Source organism: Malania oleifera, chromosome 7 (genome assembly GCF_029873635.1).
Source record: "Malania oleifera isolate guangnan ecotype guangnan chromosome 7, ASM2987363v1, whole genome shotgun sequence".
NCBI classification, from domain to species: Eukaryota; Viridiplantae; Streptophyta; class Magnoliopsida; order Santalales; family Ximeniaceae; genus Malania; species Malania oleifera.
This window is the reverse complement of record NC_080423.1, coordinates 70,923,220-70,943,570: the sequence shown is the minus strand read 5'-3', so window position 1 is coordinate 70,943,570 and position 20,351 is coordinate 70,923,220. Positions and strand designations below refer to the sequence as shown.

Below are 20,351 nucleotides of genomic sequence, written 5' to 3'. Positions count from 1 at the left end.
TCTTTAAGTGTTTTTTGGGATTTTTGATAAATGTCGATCAAAATTACAATAACAAATACTTAAGAGACATGAAAATATATTTTTTGAGATTTTATTTATAACACTGATCATATCACTTAAAACAATAACAACAATAGTGTTAAAGAACAATGATACTAGGCATACGTATGCACATTGATACTCACACATGCAAACTCACATGTACACTAACACACCTATGCAAGCAAGCACATACATGCATGCAAATGCAAAAATCATATCCATACTCACACTGCTCACACATTCACATGCATGCATGCTTATGCACACATATACTCATTTATACATGCAAAATCACATACTAACACACATGCAATCATACATACACATATGCTCTCACATGCACTCAAGCATGACCAGACGCACTATCCCTCCAAAAACATATACATAATCGTATGCACGCATACCCACATGCACACACTTATATGCATACATGCATATGCTCACAAATGCTCACATGCACTTATGCATGACAAATATGCACTATGCTAAACATGCATACATCTACATATACACATGTGCATACATGCATATGCTAATGAATGCTCTCATGCACTTACACATAACACACGTACAATATGCTAAACATGCATAAATTTAAATATACACATACATTTACCTTCATGCACATATACTACATATAACCTCCCATGCAAAATCATGCATATGCATGCATTCTTGCGTATCTACATAAGCACGCATGCAATTATCCATTCATACTCATGCTCATACACATGCTTACGCACACATGCATATGCACACAATCACATCTACCCGTATGCTTGCATATCCATCACATTCATACGCATGCATATCTACATATGTACGATACGTACACACACACACATCCAAATCAATGCATATGCATCCACATACCTATGTATTCCCATACTACTACATATGAACATACATGCAAACATTCAATATTCATACATAAATTTATGCAAAATCAAGCATAAGCATACATACACATCCAAACACATTACACTCGTGCATGCAAACATATGCAGCACAAATATTCTTGAAATACAAAAACTATATCAAGAAAACGTATCAAGCACATCATTTATGCATGGATTGGGAAGAAAAAGGAAAGGGGGGAGAAAGAGAGAGAGAGAGAGAGAGAGAGAGAGAGAGAGTTAAAGAGAGAAGGAGGGCACTCATTGTAAGGGGGCCTAGTCTCAAGTTCCACTAGGATTCTAGTGCTAATGGGAAGTTGAGATATGGGGTGGTAAAAGAAATGGATGAGAGAGAACAAGAGGGCGGGACATGAGATAGATAGAAGCCTCCGCTAAGGGTGTTCGAAAGTTGAGTTTAAATAAAGGGAAGTTTATGATGGGACCCTGGTCAAGGGTAGATCCGGAAAAATAAATAAAAATACATAAGTTGAACCGTACCTGACCCTCTTAAACCTACTCATAACTGATCAACATATTAAATGAGTCACATATGGTTTGAAAAAATGTTATCGGTCCCTAAAAGGATCAGTTGGCGAATATCGGGTTTTATCCAATGGATATCTACCAACCCATTAACAACTAATGCTCAAATCCAAAGATAATTTCATATGCTCATGCTTATTGGTCATTAGCCCAGCCAACATAAGCCTAATTAGCCAAAGCCGAATCCCATGCTCCCAAGTGTGGAACTACTGTCTGCGCCACTGAGTCTATCACACTCCCCCACTCAAGCTCAAGCCCAAATGCCCAATTCTCGTGATCAAAACAAAAGCCCTAAATTCATGATCTCAAAATTTTTTAAAAATACACAATTTTGTAATTAATTATTAATTTTTTAACAATTTACCAAATTATAAGTTTAAAAACAACTTCAATTATCATGTTAACATAAATTGTTCATTGGATGGTGAAAAAAAATAATTATACTTGTCATGGTAATGACACATTATCCGCCATCCACCATGAATTATCTTATCCAAACTGACATAAAACTGCTATATAATTGAGTTTGATGTGGATTTTGATTCTCCACTTGATAATCTGCCTAATTTGCCACAAATTATCCTACTCAATCCGCTTTGCTAAGCTAGTGAAGGATTGGTGCGTGAGAAGATAAAGCAACGATGACATGGCTGAAGACAAGGGGTGGCAAGGTTAGCAATGTTGCAATGGTTGGGTGGGAGGTCTTCGAAGGCAGAGGATTTCATTGGTTGGGATAAATTGGGAAGGAAAATAAAGGGGAGAAAGAGACTTGGTACCAAAGTGGGAAGTCTAACAAAGGTCAAAGGAGGTGTGGGGGAGCACCATGCAGGATTTATAGCAAAAATGGTGCTGAAAAATGGGGGATGGGATCCCACAACGAGAAAGGAGGACGATGGAAGGAGAAGGGGGGTCAAAATGACAAATTTTGGCCACATTATTTTTTTCCATTCCAAGATTAAGTAGAACTGTGTTGTTCTGGTGCCTCGTGGGCGCATCCGTGAACACTCCTACACATAAACACCATGGGCATGTGCCTGCATGTGTCTGCCTTTTTAATTTGTAAAAAAAAAAAAATCACGTGCAAAAACAGTTGTTTTTGGCTTCCGTGCACTGCCCCCACACGCACATGCGCATGGGAGGCAAGCGCAAGTGCACGTGGCAGCTTGCTTTTTTTTTTTTTTTTCTTTGAAAATTTAATGAAATAAAATCACAATGAGGCCCAAGAAGAAGACACAAAATCCTAGAGAAATATAAAGAGGCTAAAAGCAACAGGAGAAAAAAAAAAAACTTAAAAACAACAAATTTCTTGATTTTCATGCAACAAGCCCAAAACCTACCTGAAATGTTTTGAACCATTACGAACCACCCACAAATGCAAGAAATGAACCCAAAAAAATGGTGAGAATGCCTCAGAAATGAAAAAATTGGGCTAAGAGGGAACAACTAGGCCTTGCCCTATCCTGTTGACAGGATTCTGTTTTTTTTTTTTTTTAGCTACTATCATTTTGTACTTGTTCATGATACTTGATGATTGTGAAAGCGATAATATTGTATCTTCCATACTCAGTTTTCATTAATGGAACAACTACCCCTCCCTCATGGACACAAGGCTTTTTAGTTCAACCATGTATATCTTGTATGTCTTCACGCCAAGTATTATTTTACTTTTAGCTTGTGTTTTTACTTCATTACATGTCATGTTGATGCAAAAGTTTATTCACCTTTGAACCAATTACACAACCTCAATTCGCAAAATTATATATGTGGTATTGAACATAAGTTACACTTATAAAATAGTATTATGCTGCAAAAAAAATTCATATTGGTTTCCTAATTCAATAACAACTTATACAAGCTTTTGTAATCCAACCCAAGTCCTGCGATTGATTAGTTCTAGCAGCTACAAAGCTAAAGCTAATGACACCATTTTATATATTAGTAAAATTTTAAAAAAAAGTTGCTCAACTTCACTTTAGTTCTTAGAGGTAAAATGAAAATTCATTTTCCTTATAGATGGATAAAAATTGAGGATTCTTGACATTATATGATTCATTATTAATAGCGTAAATAACCCATGCCTCATAGTGGTTAGTTGGAGTCATTTGTTTCTCATTACTTTAGTCAAAACTAAAATTTGCGTAGGACACACAAAAGAGCATCGCACAATTTAATAACTTCTTAACTGCGTAATGATTCATCTCCAATTTTTGCTCCACTTCACGCAATGATTTCGTTCTAGCGCGTGAACTCAAAACATGCTTCCTCAATCACAACTGCACTGCTAGTGAAGGCATGTGATTATGAAAAATCACAATCTAAAATTTAACTCAAAGAAATCAGCATCGTCGAAATCGTTGGGCCTTATAGCAGTCTTTGTTCGCTACTTTTGACTTTCATTCCTCCAAGCATACTGGCACATTTGTAGCTTGTCCACCGAAATTAAGCAACCACAATCCTTGCTCGTATCTATTACATGTTAATTCACTTCTAATTTATAATGTAAACATGAAGTAATGATTCGTGTGCACATACCTATAATGGACACCAATAGAATGCATAAATAGCTTTTATCTATTTTAAAGATGACCTTTTGGCAAAAACTAGACCGACACTCACATAGAATTGTTGCCCAACACATCTTTAACACCTTTATATTCTATGCAAATTACACAATAAATGCACCAAACCACCTGTCATGACCTCTCAGATCTTAAATAGTGCCTAAATGCATTTGCACATATGCTAAAGAGCAATCAATTTCATTAAATGGTCTTGCATTCAATTGAGTTGCATTAGTCGTCACATTACACCACTCTACCCACGTGCATACGTAGAGTGTGTATTATGCAATTATTATCTTATTTGGAGTACAATTTCAAACAAAACAATCACGTTATTTTCTCTCACTAGTTGTCCTTGTTTGACATTCCTAATTCCAATATGTATTGTGCATGAGTGTCCACTAACTTCTCAATGCACAACTATGTCTCGATTATTGTCAATCACATATTATGCAGTCAACTTGTAAAACAATGTCAAATTTGGCAAAACAGCAAACTATTGTTCTCACAAAACAACTGATGCATTACGTTGTGCTGTTCAACCATGTCTCTTGAAAGCATGTGTTGCATGCATAGTTTCGAAATCAAGGATATTAATACATGCAACTCCCAAGCTAACAACACTTGCACAACAATTTCTTTACGACCACTTGCTCAGCAACAAGAACCAATAGTGACCCAATCCCTATTCGCAATCCTTATCTAAGTTTTTTCCATCATAAAAAATCCAACATCTATTAGTCACTAGTCACCCGCAACAAACTATCTTAATGCATTCATGCACGCCAATATTCATTATCTGGTGATATCTTAGAAAGGAATGCAACTATATAGGGAATTTGAACACAACCATAATTAGACGAACCCATCCACACTATTTGCCAACACTTCTCGCCACACTAGACTGTTACTACAAAATCTTTGCTTTACAAGACCTTGATGCATCAACTTCAAGCGTACATGAATTCTCACATCGTGTAGTTGCTACAAAGTTAAGAGTGATTTACTTTGCACAATCTTGATGCAACATGCAAGCACGAATCATCACATTCGCGCTGACAAAATTCGTAATATTATACGAGAACGTATTGAGCAATATAATAGAGAAGTAAAAATTGTAAATACTGGTATCGTACTTCATGTAGGCGATGGCATTGCTCATATTCATGGTCTTGATGAAGTAATGACAAGTGAATTAGTAGAATTTCTTAACCTTTTTCTTCTCCTCCATCCCTTTTGTGTGCTAGTAGCAAAGTAGGCTCCACCTCTTCCTTTTCTTCTCCAACACAATTGTTCATTTCTTCAACATTGTCAGATGCTCTACACTCATAAAATAATGGCCATATCTATTGCAATTATAACTTCTAATTTGAGATTTGTCATACATTTTTCTTCTTAAATTTGATCCCCATCCACATGCTCTAGAGAATTGATAATTTTGATTCCTCTCATTATTGTTGGATGTGTTGGAATCACTTCTTCCTCTTCCTCGACCTCGCCATCACCACGACCACGGCCACATCCATGACCTCTTCTTTCATAACTTTATTCTCTCTCCTTGAAAGAAAGTTTGGTTTGAAGAGCCTACTCCAATGGTTCTTGTTTCTTCTTATAAGCCTTTCTTCATAGGCTTTGATTAGCTGTCATGGATTCCAAATCCTTGGATTCTTTAATGGCTACAACAACATAGTTGAATTTTGGGTCCAATGATCGGAGAATTTTTTCTATCACTCGAGCATCTCTCACATATTCACCATATCTTCTCAATTGGTTAACAATACCCAAAACTCTTGAAAAATAATCAAAAACTAATTCAAAATCTTTCATGTGTCATGTTCAAACTCACCTCCTAGTGTTTGGAGACGAACTTTTATCACTTTATCGGCTCCTTTTTGTGAGTTTTGTAGGCTATCCCATGCTTTTTTTGAATAAGTTGCACTAGCAACTTTTTCAAACATAACTTCATCCAAACCTTGATATATAACGGTAAGCGCCTTCCGATCCTTCTTTCTTGAATATTTTAAAGCATCCTTCTGCACTTGATTCAAGGTACCCTCATCTTGTGGTTCTACATAGCCTTTTTCAACAATCACCAAACATCTTGAGATCCAAGTAAAGCTTTCAATCAAATACTCCAATTATCAAAATTATCTTTGGTAAGGAGAGGAACTTGAAATGGATTTGTCGTCACTTGAAACACTAGACACACACTTAGCTCTGATACCCCTTTGCTAGAAATATAGGAGGAAAGAAAAGTGGATAAAGGATATAACACTTTGAGTTATTCCACTTGATATAAATGAGTAGAGTACAACTATTTATAGACTTTACATAGAGCCTAGTATATGAATTCCCAATAATTACTATTGACACATTTATTATAACCTATTTATGTAGTTATATGAATCCCCATAAATGCATCTCCCAATTCAAAAGCATTTCACATACTTGAACCAAAGACAACAAATATACATCAAGTTTAATCTATTTATTTATTTATTTTAATTTTCAAAAAAAATATGCGTATATATATATATATATATATATATATATATATATATATATATATATATAGCAATACACAAAAGAAAGGGACTAGAAAATATCATTATTCAACCATATCTGCCATGATGAATCTTGAAAACATGCCAATGCAGTCACATTGCAGCACCCCATTCCTTGCAACCACGCAAGAAGCACATGTGCATGTGATCTACGACAAATTTTAAGGCATGTATAACAAGGAACCATGAATTGTACCAATAAAATCATGTTGCTGCACCCCATTTTCTACACCGCATGAAGCACACGTGAATATGGTCCCACGAAGAATCTTGAGGGCAATCACATCATGGAATCTCATTCCCAGTGATTACTCTTGTACATGTGCACATGGTTGCACAACAAACGTCAAGGTGTGTGTAATAAAGAACATGAAATTGTGTAGTGTGGTCACATCTAGTTCCCTACAACTATACATGAAGCATGCGTACACGTTCCTATGGCGAATTCCGAAGTGTGCGCAGCAAGTCACCATGAATCAAGCCAACGTGGTCACATCATGTCACCTCTTTCCCCATGACCACGCCTAAAGCAAGCATGCACTTGGTCCTATGATGAATCGCGAGGCAGCATGAATCAAGTCATTGTAGAGTCTCATTGCGAACACACCAGGGTCGCTCAAGCCTCGTGACTATAAGTGAAGCAGGTGGTTCCACATCGAATCTTGAGGCAATGTGAATTGTGCCCTTAGGATCACGTCACGATACCTCGTCCCCCTCAACCGCACATATAAAAAATTGAAGCCCTTATTTTAAAAACATTAATAATCATCTCCTTTACTCAAATCACTTAAAACAACTTTAACGACATGTTCCAACTCTTCACATATCAACAAAAGCATTTTAGGGTCTTCAAATTTTAGGCAGCCATTGAAACAAATAGATTCAGATTAAAAAAATAAGTTCACTAATCAGCTAGTATATTACAAATATTAAAGAGTTGGAAATCCGCATGTAGCCATGGTGTCCCTCTAGTCCATTTGCACTCCCTTGGAAAAATACATGAATAGTGGTTAACCGTGAACCCGCAATTCAAAGAATTATTGAGGAGAACCATCGTGTGGTTCTTCAATGTTGTCAATATTACTTACTATGGCAAACAAGTCAGCTAAAAACATCAACAAGAAAGGGAGCAAAGTGAGGCGGAATCATACAATGTGTTTTAGATAAGATGTTAGATAGGGAATATTTGAGGCTTCCTTTTGCAAGTGGGTTCTCCCATTCAACCTCTTGTATTCAACTTTATAGTAACTTTTGATATGCAATTAACATGATTCTTTACAGTTCAGCTCCCTTGTGTCATTTGTTTTCCTTTTGTAATTGATATGTTGGCAACAGAGAGAGAGAGAGATAGAGAGAGAAAAAGAGTGGAAAATGCACACATGCAAGCATTGAAGAATGGTTCTCAAAAGGAGATAGGAGACAGAGGGAGCAAGTGCGATGAAGAAATGCATGCATGCATGGGAGAAGGAGATACAGAAATAGAGAAGGACACATGAATGCATGCATAAAGTAAGAAGCTTTCTCTGTCCCATCACATAGAAAGCATTTTGATGGAGAATTAAAGCCTGGGTAATTATTTATCTAATTGCTGTTCTTAAAGCTTTCAATAAGCCTTATAGACGCCTTATACCTCTCAGCTTTTGGGCATCACATAGAATGCACAAGCATATGTTTCTTTTGGAAGCAAACACGAGAAATTTACATACATCGAAGACAGCATAGAAGGAAAAAGTGTTCAAATATCCACTTTAATGTAGTTTCACATTCTTGAATGCATGGTCTTAAATTTCCACGAAATTGTCAAGATTTCTATCGAAATTTTCATTTCTTGAATTTTTCCATTTCCGTCACCCTTGAAATCGAAACAGAACTCGATTTCCATCTTGCATAATTTCTGTCGGAAGACTCGAAACCTCAACGAATCATCTAAAATTTATCAAAATCTCAAAATTTTAGAGTAACTTATTGAAATTTTAACTATGCAATGAAATTTCGTCGGAATTCAAATAAGAGATTTACGAGTGAAGTGAAATTTCTCTCTTTATTTATTTTATTGAAACAAAATATTATTACAAGTGCTTTTGAAATTATACGAAAAAATAAACTTCTAGTAATATTTTATTTAACCATTCATGTCTAAATTATCATTATTTATATAATAAATAATATTTAAATGATTTATGAATTTCATTTGTATTAACTAAATTTGTTTAATATACATTATCTTACAAATATTGTTGACCTTATAGGTCACACCCGGTTTTGATAATGACAAATACTGGTAATTGATGACTATCAAGTTTGTGTGTAGGTCTATATTAGCAGATCAATTGATGGCACATGAGGACTCAAAGTCTAAAGACCCTGAAACTTTTCCTTTGTTGTAATTTAAATTATTACTCTATTCAGGTCTGTAATAGTAAATAGGAAATGGTCTGTAAGAATCAATGCATTACATGTATGATAAGTTCTGGTAAGCTCAAAAAAACCTAGACTGACCTTAAGACCCTCATGTCTGCATTAAAATATGCCCTATTCAATCATCATATGAATAGGGATAATTTTATAAAGGGACTAGGACCGAAATGCTCAAAAAAAGCATGTTCGGTTGACCGAACTGTAATGCATGGAAGAATTCGGTCAACCAAACCTTCACCAGGTCAACATTTTGACCCTTTAGTCGACCGAACCGAAAATGAGCTGTAACGCTTTGGTCGACCGAACCGACATGTGGGGTGTTCCCAACCACCTGATCGACTGAACTTTCAATACAAATAATGGCTAGTCGACCTAACACGCATGTTCGGTCAACCGAACTCACTTTAGTAGACCGAAACCTCGAAGGTTCAAGAATCGCTTTATGAATGGCTGACCGAACACATAGTTCAAATTTTCCCTGGTTGACCGAACACTCAAGACGGCCGACCGATGCTCTCGGGTTGTCAAAATTTACCGAGGTTAAAAAACGCTATTATTATTATTAACCTCACTTAAACTTATGCAAAAATGACATATATGTCCCCAACAGTTATAATTTTCACCTTTTCTATATAGAGGGGCTCATCTGTGAAAATTAAGAAGAGATGAGCAAAATCATTAGCAAGAAATCCTCTCAAACTTAAAAAACCTATTTTGCCAAATACTATCCCAAATACTCTCCTATTTCATTTTCTTTGATCGTCCAAGCTTAGAGAGAGTGTTTAGATTATTAGTGCTTCATTCTAAATAGCTCTATACTCTCCTTGAAATTTGTATTCTTTGATTTTTGTATTGAATGTTTGGCTAGGGTTCTTCCCACAGATTTAACTTGATAAATCTTGTGTTGGGAAAACTCATTAGCTTAAGGATCTTTACATTATCATTACAAGATTCCTTAAGTAATAATTTTTGTGTGCAAAATATTTTACAAAGCTTGATTTCAAACAACTCTTGTGCTTTATACAATTTGAGAAAATATTTTTGAGTTCGTTTGAATATTATTACTAGCATCTTTGAAACACTAATCTGATATTGAGATTTTATATACTTTACTTTCAAAAATTAGCTTGTTCAAACACTCTTGTGCATACTTGAGATTATCATTGTATTGAGTGTAGTTTGCACATATACACCACTGAGCTTATTGTTCTTACATGTTTGGTGTGCATTGATTTGTGATATTGTGCGTAGTGGTACATATCTGCTAGTAAAAGAAGCATTTCCGTGTACGTAAATTTTATATACATTTATTGTATTCCAGGCATGGGCCTGAAGAGGGAGACTAATCCTGTTGAATGGTCCCAGATTGGTTTAGATCCGGTTAGGAAAGCTGGGTACACCACCCTGATAAGGTGTAGGTTAAGGTTAGCCCCACTAATTGACCTAATTGTAACCGATGTCGCTCCACCCGTAAAGTGAGCATTAGAGGAATCCTTGTGCTTGTGAGCCAAGGTGGGTACATAGGCACTTTGGCCGAACCCCGATAACATTTCTTATGCGTGCTTTTAATTTCAGCATTTTAAATTCCAGCACATGAATGTTTGTATTTTACTATTGTGAATGATTGGGTTTATAATTGCATAGACAGACTCTAAGTTGAGTAATACTGTTGTTAGATTAGTTGAGCCTAGGAGAGAAATTTTAAATACCTAATTCATCCCCCCCCCCCCCCCTCTCTTTGGAATACACCAAGGCTAACAATTGGTATCACAGCCTCATGGCATTAACTTAAATATTTTTTCTAAAAGATCGAGATGACTCAAATTGGTGTATCCCCATTCGGAGAGGGACAATCACCTTCCAGTCCTCCTTTGTTTTGTGGTGTAAATTACACCCACTAGAAAATCAGAATGAGCGTTTTCATAAAATCTATAAATTGGAGGGTCTAACAGGTGATTGACAAGGGAATTTGTATGCCCGTTAATGAGAATGATACTAATTTGCATGCAAGTTCACATGCCATGGGCTTACTGTACTATGCTTTAGATGCTGATATTCTTCATAAGATTATGGCATGTAGTAGTGCACAGGAGATCTGAGTTGAACTTGAAAAGAAGTATGGAGAGACCCAGGAAAACGAGACCACCACTCCAGAGGTGTCATGCTCAGATGGTCAAGGAGTGGTAAGTGATAGGGAAATGGCAATAACAGAACAGGAAGTATATGATTCTCTCTATAACTCGATGGATAATTCTTGTGTTGAATGTTGTGTTGCTTCATGTGCTTCATAATCTATTGAATATTGTGAAAATTATGCTATTGATGCACTTGATGATTTTCATGTAGAATACAAGCATATATTATGCTTTGAATCATTTGTTGAAAATTATGATTATACTGTTGATGTTCATGCAATGATTCATGTGAAAATTATTGTACTGATTCTTTTGATGAATCATGTGCTGAATTGAATAATAAAAGCATGTTGTCGTATGAAAAACTAGAAAAGACTTTATTGAAAATGCCCAAGTTTCTAGTTAGAGCATCTAAGCATAAAATATTTTTGAAGAATGAGAACAAAAGAATAGCAAAACAATTAAAGGGGTTAGAAAATTATCATGTTGTTCTTGAAAAGAAAAAGATTGAGAAAATATTGAAAATTATATGCTTTGGAATCAAAAAGAAAATTCTTTTCAAAAAGGGTTCAAGCTTGATTCATAAATCCCATAGTCATTCATCTGCCTCTGTTTGTAAAAATATAACAAATAAGCAAAACCCTTCACGCATATACAAAATTTGCTTATTTAGTAAAATGAAAGGGCACGTCAGTTTTAATTGTCTACTTAGATGTGCCAAAGGCTTAGACAAAGAAATGATGTGGGTTATCATGAAGGCGAACCCCGTAGGACTTGAGGGAGAGTGGGATCAAATAAAAATTAGATATTCGTTTTAAATTCTTCCTTAAGTTCCTAGGTTTAAGGGGTAGTGATGTTCAAAAGGCTAGAAAATGGTCTATGCTTAAAATGTTAAATCTTAGTATGTGCATTCATTATACACTTTTACTATATGCTAAGAACATTAGAAAATATAGTCATTATGCAATCTCAGATAAAATATTCAATTTAAACTTAACACACACACACACACACACACACACACATATATATATATATATCATAATGATTGGATAAAATATGAAAACATCGGCTATAGCATACTTGAATGAAAATTCACTTCAAAATGGACATGGCATCTTTGTCAGGTAAATAATTCTAAATGCTTAACTCATGCTTAAAGATAAACATCCTAAGTTAAGCAACTGGTGTCCATTGCATAAGACTGAGCTTTAGGAAATGAATCACATATATTAAGCATCGTTTAATCTTAAACTCATCTTGGAGCCTTAAAAGCCTGATAAATTTTTTAGTCATTCTATTCCGTGCAAATATCTTGAATCATGTCCACTCATATTGAATACCCTTCGAACTTAACAGAAATTTTAATCCTTAAGAGTATTTAATCTACTTCTCACGCATAGCTCTTAGCTTTCGAGTTAAATCCATTAGAGCTTCATCTTTGTGAATTAAGTTAAATGGCTACTATGATTGCTATAGGTTTCAATTTAAAGAAAAATCAAATGTCTAAGAAACCTATGCACGAGCAGTTAAAATTAAAAGTCATTCATACTTGGGCCTCATACGTATTAAAATTCATAAGAGAAGAGGCATTATAGGCTTAGAACACTCAAAGAAATATTCATTGTGACATTTTGGTTTGGTAAGCCTAAAGCATTCACGTCAAGATTAAATGATTAAAAATCTTAAAACAATTGGCTAAAGAATTTGAAAAGTAGAAAAGGCAAAATTCAGTTGATTGCTTAGCTCCGGGGGAGCATTTATCATTCGTGACTATTCATATTAAATGCTCTCATAATTCTATCTTTTATGCCCATATACTGATTTCCCACTACTCATTGCGTGTTAAATGAGCATATCTTCTAATGGATAGTTTATCTTTTGTATCATTTGTTGATTACTACCTGATTGCATGCGTAGTCTAGAATATCTCCTGCATAGCGGATGCCGTTGATGTGAATTACATGTTGGTAGTGAATTTTAGGTTGTTGCATGATTTATATAAATATTCTATTGAGAACAACCAACTATCAGGTATAGGTTTTATGGGAAAATGTCCAAATTACAGACGGCATGCTACCGAAATTTTGACAGGAATTTTCCCAAAATAAAACTTTGAACAAAGATGATTATGATAGAATAAATGCTAAATCTTTTTTAAAGGATGAGTGAAAATCAATTAAATAATTAAACCTCATCCTAGCATAATCATCAGGCACTCAGAGGAGCTCAGCTCCATCCCTATAGAAAGAGCATAAATGATCTTCATGCATCACTTTCGTGTATCAAAATATTGAGGCTCTTGAAGTTCTATGATTTGATATGAAATGTTCTTGGGTCATGAGCTCTATAGTATGCCTTAATATATATTATCTGATGCATCTATGGTCTATAGGGACAACTATACTAATCAAGTGACAAATGTAATTGACAAATACTCAGTATAGTTGATTTTAAAGATTTGAATTGATGGCTTATACTACTAGGCATAATGAAATAATTCTCTATCTAGTATAAGCAGCTTATTGTATCTAAGCATGAATTCAAATCGATAGGGAAAGCATCCAAAATTAAATCTCATTCTGTTATGTTCTCCAAAATCTTCAGCTTAGATCTAGCTTGAACTCTTTGTGGCATGCGCTTAATTGTTAGGATTTTGAATATTTTAAAATGAAAATATATTGATTTGCCAAAAGTTGTTTGTGTTTGTCAGTGATCCTGCATTTAAATTGTCTGAAATTTTTCAAATCTATATGGTTGTCACATTCTAGATATATTTTAGTATGTGCTTAATTGACAAACCAGAAAAATATTGCTTGCTTGTTTTAAATTAAAGTTTTTTTTCAACAAGCACCTCCCAGTAACATTTTGCAAACATCATAAGGGGAATATATATTTATTATTATACATACAGACATACACACACACACACACACACATATATATATATATATTAATTGCATAACTGGTTCGATAACTTAATATGTAAATGCATACAAACTTGTTAGATTGTGTTTGTGCTCAAACCAACTATTTGCTATCATATGCCATGTGCTTTAAACTCAAATCTTCTACGATGATATGTTTCAATTGCAATGGTTCGTATATATTTATGGTCTAGCCTTATTTTCATGTGTTGGCCTAATTGGACTTTTCAATCTTGTTTTGATGATAACAAAATGAAGGATGTTTTAACATGTGGTGTTGAGTGATTTAATTTACGTAAAAGGACACTTGCGGTTGATATGTTGAAGTTCAATGTCAATCCAGTGGAAGCTCCTCAGAATATTGAGGTCAATGAAGGACAAATGAAGAGGTTAAAGACCAAAACAATACTTAAAGTCAAAATTGAACCTCGAGAGGCTGAAGGACTTAGTGCTTAAAGAAGACCATGATTAGAAGGACTGTTGTAAGTACTTCAAAGCCAAATGCTATTTAGATATGTGAAGCTCTCATAAATCAAAAGAAACTAAGAAACACCTTATTAAAAGAGCTTAAAATATGTTTTTTTTTTTTTTCATTTTAAAGCTCATTAGGCAAAGAGACTTAGAGACCTTAGTTTAAATCTTGGAACACATTTTTCAAAGTTAAACAAGTTAACACTCCAAGATTAATTAAGCAAAGAAGAGTTTAATTCAATAATTTAATTAAATGAGGAAATTGTTCTTTGGAAAAATTTTGAATTTCAAAATTAATTCAACAATTTAATTAAATGAGGAAATTGTTCTTTGGAAAAATTTTGAATTTCAAAATTAGTTTAATAATTTAATTAAATGAGGAAATTGTTCTTTGGAAAAAATTTGAATTTCAAAGTTAATTCAATAATTTAATGCTACCTAATTAAATGAGGAAATTGTTCTTTGGAAAAAGTTTGAATTTCAAAATTAATTCAATAATTTAATTAAATGAGAAAATTATTCTTTGGAAAAATTTTGAATTTCAAAATTAATTCAATAATTTAATTAAATGAGAAAATTATTCTTTGGAAAAATTTTGAATTTCAAAATTAATTCAATAATTTATTGCTACCTAATTAAATGAGAAAATTGTTTTTAGAAAAATTTTGAATTTCAAAATTAATTTAATAATTTAATGCTACCTAATTTAATGAGGACATTATTCTTTGAAAAAACCTATAAATACCTCCTTGACTTCCATTTGCTCACATCTTTTGTTGGAGAGAAATTCTACAATTTTGGTAGATTGGGAATATCAAAGCTTGGTTCGGGATTGCAATTCAATTTTTTTTAAAGAACCATCGGTGACTTCTAAAACTTTAGCGCTCTACATGTTCTATATTGCTTTAATTTTTTGAAAGTACAATTTAGAACTCAAATTTGTACAACCTGCTCTAAATTTTGAGAGTATTTTTTGTATGCAGAATTTATCTTGTACTCTTGTAGATTGTAACGATTCCAGGTTTGTTGGATCGTTGGCTAGGCGAGAGGATATCGCTTAGAGAGGTGCTACTCTAGCCTAATTGAAAGAGTGACCAAACAAGGGTATATCGTTTGGAGAGGCAGGCTCCAGCCTACTGAATGAGTGTGTAAAGATATTGTTCCGCTCGTTAAAGAAACAGGTTTAGTGAATCCTTTGGTGGTTTGCCAAAGGCGAGGACGTAGGCTGGATATAAGCCGAACCTCGTAAAATTCTTGTCTCACTCTCTCTTCCCTTACTCTCTTTATTTTTAGTACATATACAATTGCGTAGATGTTTTAAATATCTGAATTATATACACTACATGAATTAGATATTAAATAAACTTAAAGCTTAATTTGCTTTTGGGATTGCGGAAACCGAAAGGGAGTACGTTAGTTGATCAATCTTTTGCGAAAACTATAAAGTAGTACGTTGATTGATTCAACACCCCGAGACTCTTCAACTTAAAGTTTATTTAAGGTCTAAGTATTTGGAAAGAGTGATTGGATGTTGTATTGAATATCAAATTGAGAGACAAATCTTATATATACAGGGCTTGATTCAAATTGATATACCCAGGGCTGACAACAAAAGCTATATTGTGATTGAATGGTTTAAAGCGTGACATTGAGTGGATTGTGTTTATTTTCCAAAGAGTACTGAATCTTGCAAATCTAAATAGTGCTGCAGTTAACTTATACTTGGCAAAGCAATTAGTTGTTTGATTGAACCTTGTTTTGATCATTTGTGGATTGAATTTCGTTTTTAAATATTTATTGTGTATTTGATTAAACAACAAGAAAACAAGAATTCATTAAAAAGACTTAAAACAAGTTAAGGATTCTTGAAGAGGATTAAAAGAATTTTTAAAACCCAATTCACTCCCCCCCCCCCCCTCTCTCGGGACTACACCTTAGATTTCATCATGTCATTTAAATCATTTAAATGACCAATTTTATTATTTGTGTGCTTAATTGCTAAGATTATCTTTGTCATTCATTTTGCATTGTATGGCTATTCTATCTCTTGAATGATTGAAAGTTATATCTCTATTTTATATCTTGATCATACTGGATTGATTGAGTTGCTTATCATGGCAAAATTATATTCTCATACTCAATTAGGTCGTTGGAATACATATTGTTTTTGGGAAATGTTCTATTTTCAAACAGCATGCTGCCGAATTTTTTAAAGATTTTCCAAAACCATATTTGTACTTGAATGATAATATATTTGCCTATATATACTTAAATGTCTATCTAGGCATTTTTTGCTTTTGCCAAAAAGGGGAGAAGTAGGCAAGCATTTGTCATCATCAAAAAGGGAGAGAATGTTGACCTTATACGTCACACCCGGTTTTGATAATGATAAATACTAGTAATTGATGACTATCAAGTTTGTATGTAGGTCTATATTAGAAGATCAATTGATGGCACATGAGGACTCAAAGTCTAAAGACCCTGACGTTTTTCCTTTGTTGTAATTTAAATTATTGCTTTATTCGGGTCTGTAATAGTAAATAGGAAATTATCTATAATAACCAATGCATTACACGCATGATAAGTTCTAGTAAGCTCAAAAAGACCTAGATTGACCTTAGGACCCTCATATCTGCATTAAAATATGCCATATTGAATTAAATTCAATCATCATACGAATAGGGATAATTTTATAAAGGGACTAGGACTGAAATGCTCGAAAAAGGCATGTTCGTTCGACCGAACTGTAATGCACGGAAGCATTTGGTTGACCGAACCTTCACCGGGTCAACATTTTGACCCTTCAGTCGACCGAACCGAAAATGAGCTATAACGCTATGGTCAATTGAACCGACACGTGGGGTGTTCCCAACAGCCTGATCGAATGGACACCCATGTTCGGTCAATCGAACTCACTTCAGTCGACCGAACCTCGGAGGTTCAGGAATCGCCTTATGAATGGTCAACTGAACACATAGTTCAAATTTTCCCTGGTCGACCAAATTGAGCACTTTGGCCAACTGAACACTCAAGACGGTCGACTGATGCTCTCGGGTTGTCAAAATTTACTGAGGTTAAAAATGTTGTTATTATAATTAAACTCACTTAAACTTTTGCAAAAATGACATATATGTCCCCAACGGTTATAATTTTCACCTTTTCTATATATAGGGGCTTATTTGTGAAAATTAAGAAGAGATTAGCAAAATCATTAGCAAGAAATCCTCTCAAACTTAAAAAGCCTATTTTTCCAAATACTATCTCAAATACTCTCCTGCTTCATTTTCTTTGATCATCCAAGCTTAGAGAGAGTATTTAGATTATTAATGCTTCATTCTAAATAGCCCTATACTCTCATTGAAATTTGTATTGTTTGATTTTGTATTGAGAGTTTGGCTAGGGTTCTTCCCACAAATTTAACTTGATAAATCTTGTATTGGGAAAACTCATTAACTTGAGGATCTTTGCATTGTCATTACAAGATTTCTTAAGTAATAATTTTTGTGTGCGAAATATTTTACAAAATTTGATTTCAAACAACTCTTGTGCTTTATACAATTTGAGAAAATATTTTTGAGTTCGTTTGAATATTATTGCTAGCATCTTTGAAACACTAATCTGATATTGAGATTTTATATACTTTACTTTCAAAGATTAACTTGTTTAAACACTCTTGTGCATACTTGAGATTATCATTGTATTGAGTGTAGATTGCACATATACACCACTGAACTTATCGTTCTTACATGTCTGGTGTGCATTGATTTGTGATATTGTGTGTAGTGGTACAAATCTGCTAAAGTGTAAGAAACATTTCCGTGTACATAAATTTTATATACATTTGTTGTATTCCAGGCATGGGCCTGAAGAGGGAGACTAGCCCTATTGAATAGTCCCGGATTGGCTAAGACTTGGTTAGAAAAGCTAGGTGCACCATCCTGATAAGGTGTAGGTTGAGGTCAACCCCGCTAATTGACCTGATTGTAACCCATGCCGCTCCACCCGTTAAGTGAGCATTAAAGGAATCCTTACGCTTGTGAGCCAAGGCAGGGACATAGGCACTTTGGCCGAACTCCGATAACATTTCTTGTGCGTGCTTTTAATTTCCGCATTTTAAATTCCAGTAAATGAATGTTTGTATTTTACTATTATGAATGATTGGGTTTATAATTGTATACATAGACCCTTCATTGAGTAATACTGTTACTAGATTTGTTGAACCTAGGAGAGAAATTTTAAATACCCAATTCATCCCCCCCTCCCTCTTAGGAATACACCAAGGCTAACAAATATGTTTGATACACATACTATTTTACAACTTTTCCACCTCACACAAAACATAGATGTATTTAATTTGTAATATATTAGTCTTAAGACTTATATTATTATGTTTTTTAACCATTTCTAAAGTTTCACAAAGAATTCCATGTTTTACTACTAATTTTTGTTATTTTTCCAAATTGAAATCGAAATTGACATTAAAATTTTCATACTTTTGGAGCTTCGAAATTTGAGTCGAAATCGAAATTTAAGGCCTTGCTTGAATGATATAGGAAATAAAAGAACACGAGCAATATTTTTATCCTTGTTGTTCCTAAGGAAATTTATGATGAGATTTAAGCAACAATTTAAAACAAATGTGCCAACTAGACCAACCACAAGCTACATTCCACACAAAGTATAAGCCCCATACATTAGACCTACAAAAATGGATAGAAATCTGCTAATTTGAACCAAATCCCATCTGCCTAAACCAAATCATATCCGAGTTGTTTGTGAAATGAGTCAAATATGATTGTTAAACGAGTTGAGGCAATTATATTTACTATTTACATTTTACCCAAAACCCACAACCTAATAAGCCCAATTTCCAAATCCATCTGTGGCCATGCAATGCTAGATAGCAAGGGACCAAAAACTAGAGGCCAGACTTCCCAATTCCCACTTCCTAGAGAGTAGTTCCCATATCGTCACAACACGACTTACGCCATAGCAGTATCCCATGTAACCAATGCATAGGGGAAACCAAACTATCTAGACACACACAATCTCAAAGTCCTGCAGTGCGGCACGCATACAATCAGCCATTCACATTCATGCACTCAATTATTTTCTTGATTTTAATATATTTGAATATTGAATTTCAATCATCTATTCATGCAATTGGTTACTAAACATTTTACTACTTACCAAATTATAAATGAAAACACAACTTTAGTTATTATTTTGTGAAATAAATTATTCATGAGTAGTTTAAAAAATTATTATTAGGAATGGCGGATTATCCACCATCAATCATGGATTATCCGGTTCAAACCGCCATCAATCCACATAATTGAGTCAATTATGAATTGCCATTTGTTCATCCGACTTTCTGCCTAATCCACCATAGATTATCTAATCCAATCTGTTTTTCAGGTCAACATGTTCCATACAAGTTAAAGCAATCAACTAATGAAGGCGGTCCAAGAAAATCCAAAACTTGATCACATTCTTCGTGGTCCACAATATCATGCAAGACAAACTTCCCCTAGTATGAAATTCCCTAAAATGGTGAAATTCGAATTCACCATGAAGTCTGAGTGGTTTGGCAATCATTTTGGACAAATCTGACAAAATCTAATGAAACAGCCTTCAATCTATTATCTTAATAACTCCAAGGTTTTGACCCTCATTACTCAATAGTAGATATGCTGATAATAAGACAAACAAAGTCACTAAAGTTTAAAAACTAAGATTCACCATAAAATCTAGTATTGTAGGACAATTATGTGTCCATGTGTGATGTAAACAA

General features: G+C 34.3%; 1 protein-coding gene across 42 annotated transcripts in view; it reads right to left on the bottom strand.

The window, feature by feature from the left end:
- The window catches only part of LOC131160309 (dirigent protein 17-like), a 66,219-nt gene that overhangs the window by 12,951 nt on the left and 32,917 nt on the right, over positions 1-20,351 (bottom strand). The gene's annotated exons all lie outside the window — the stretch shown is intronic.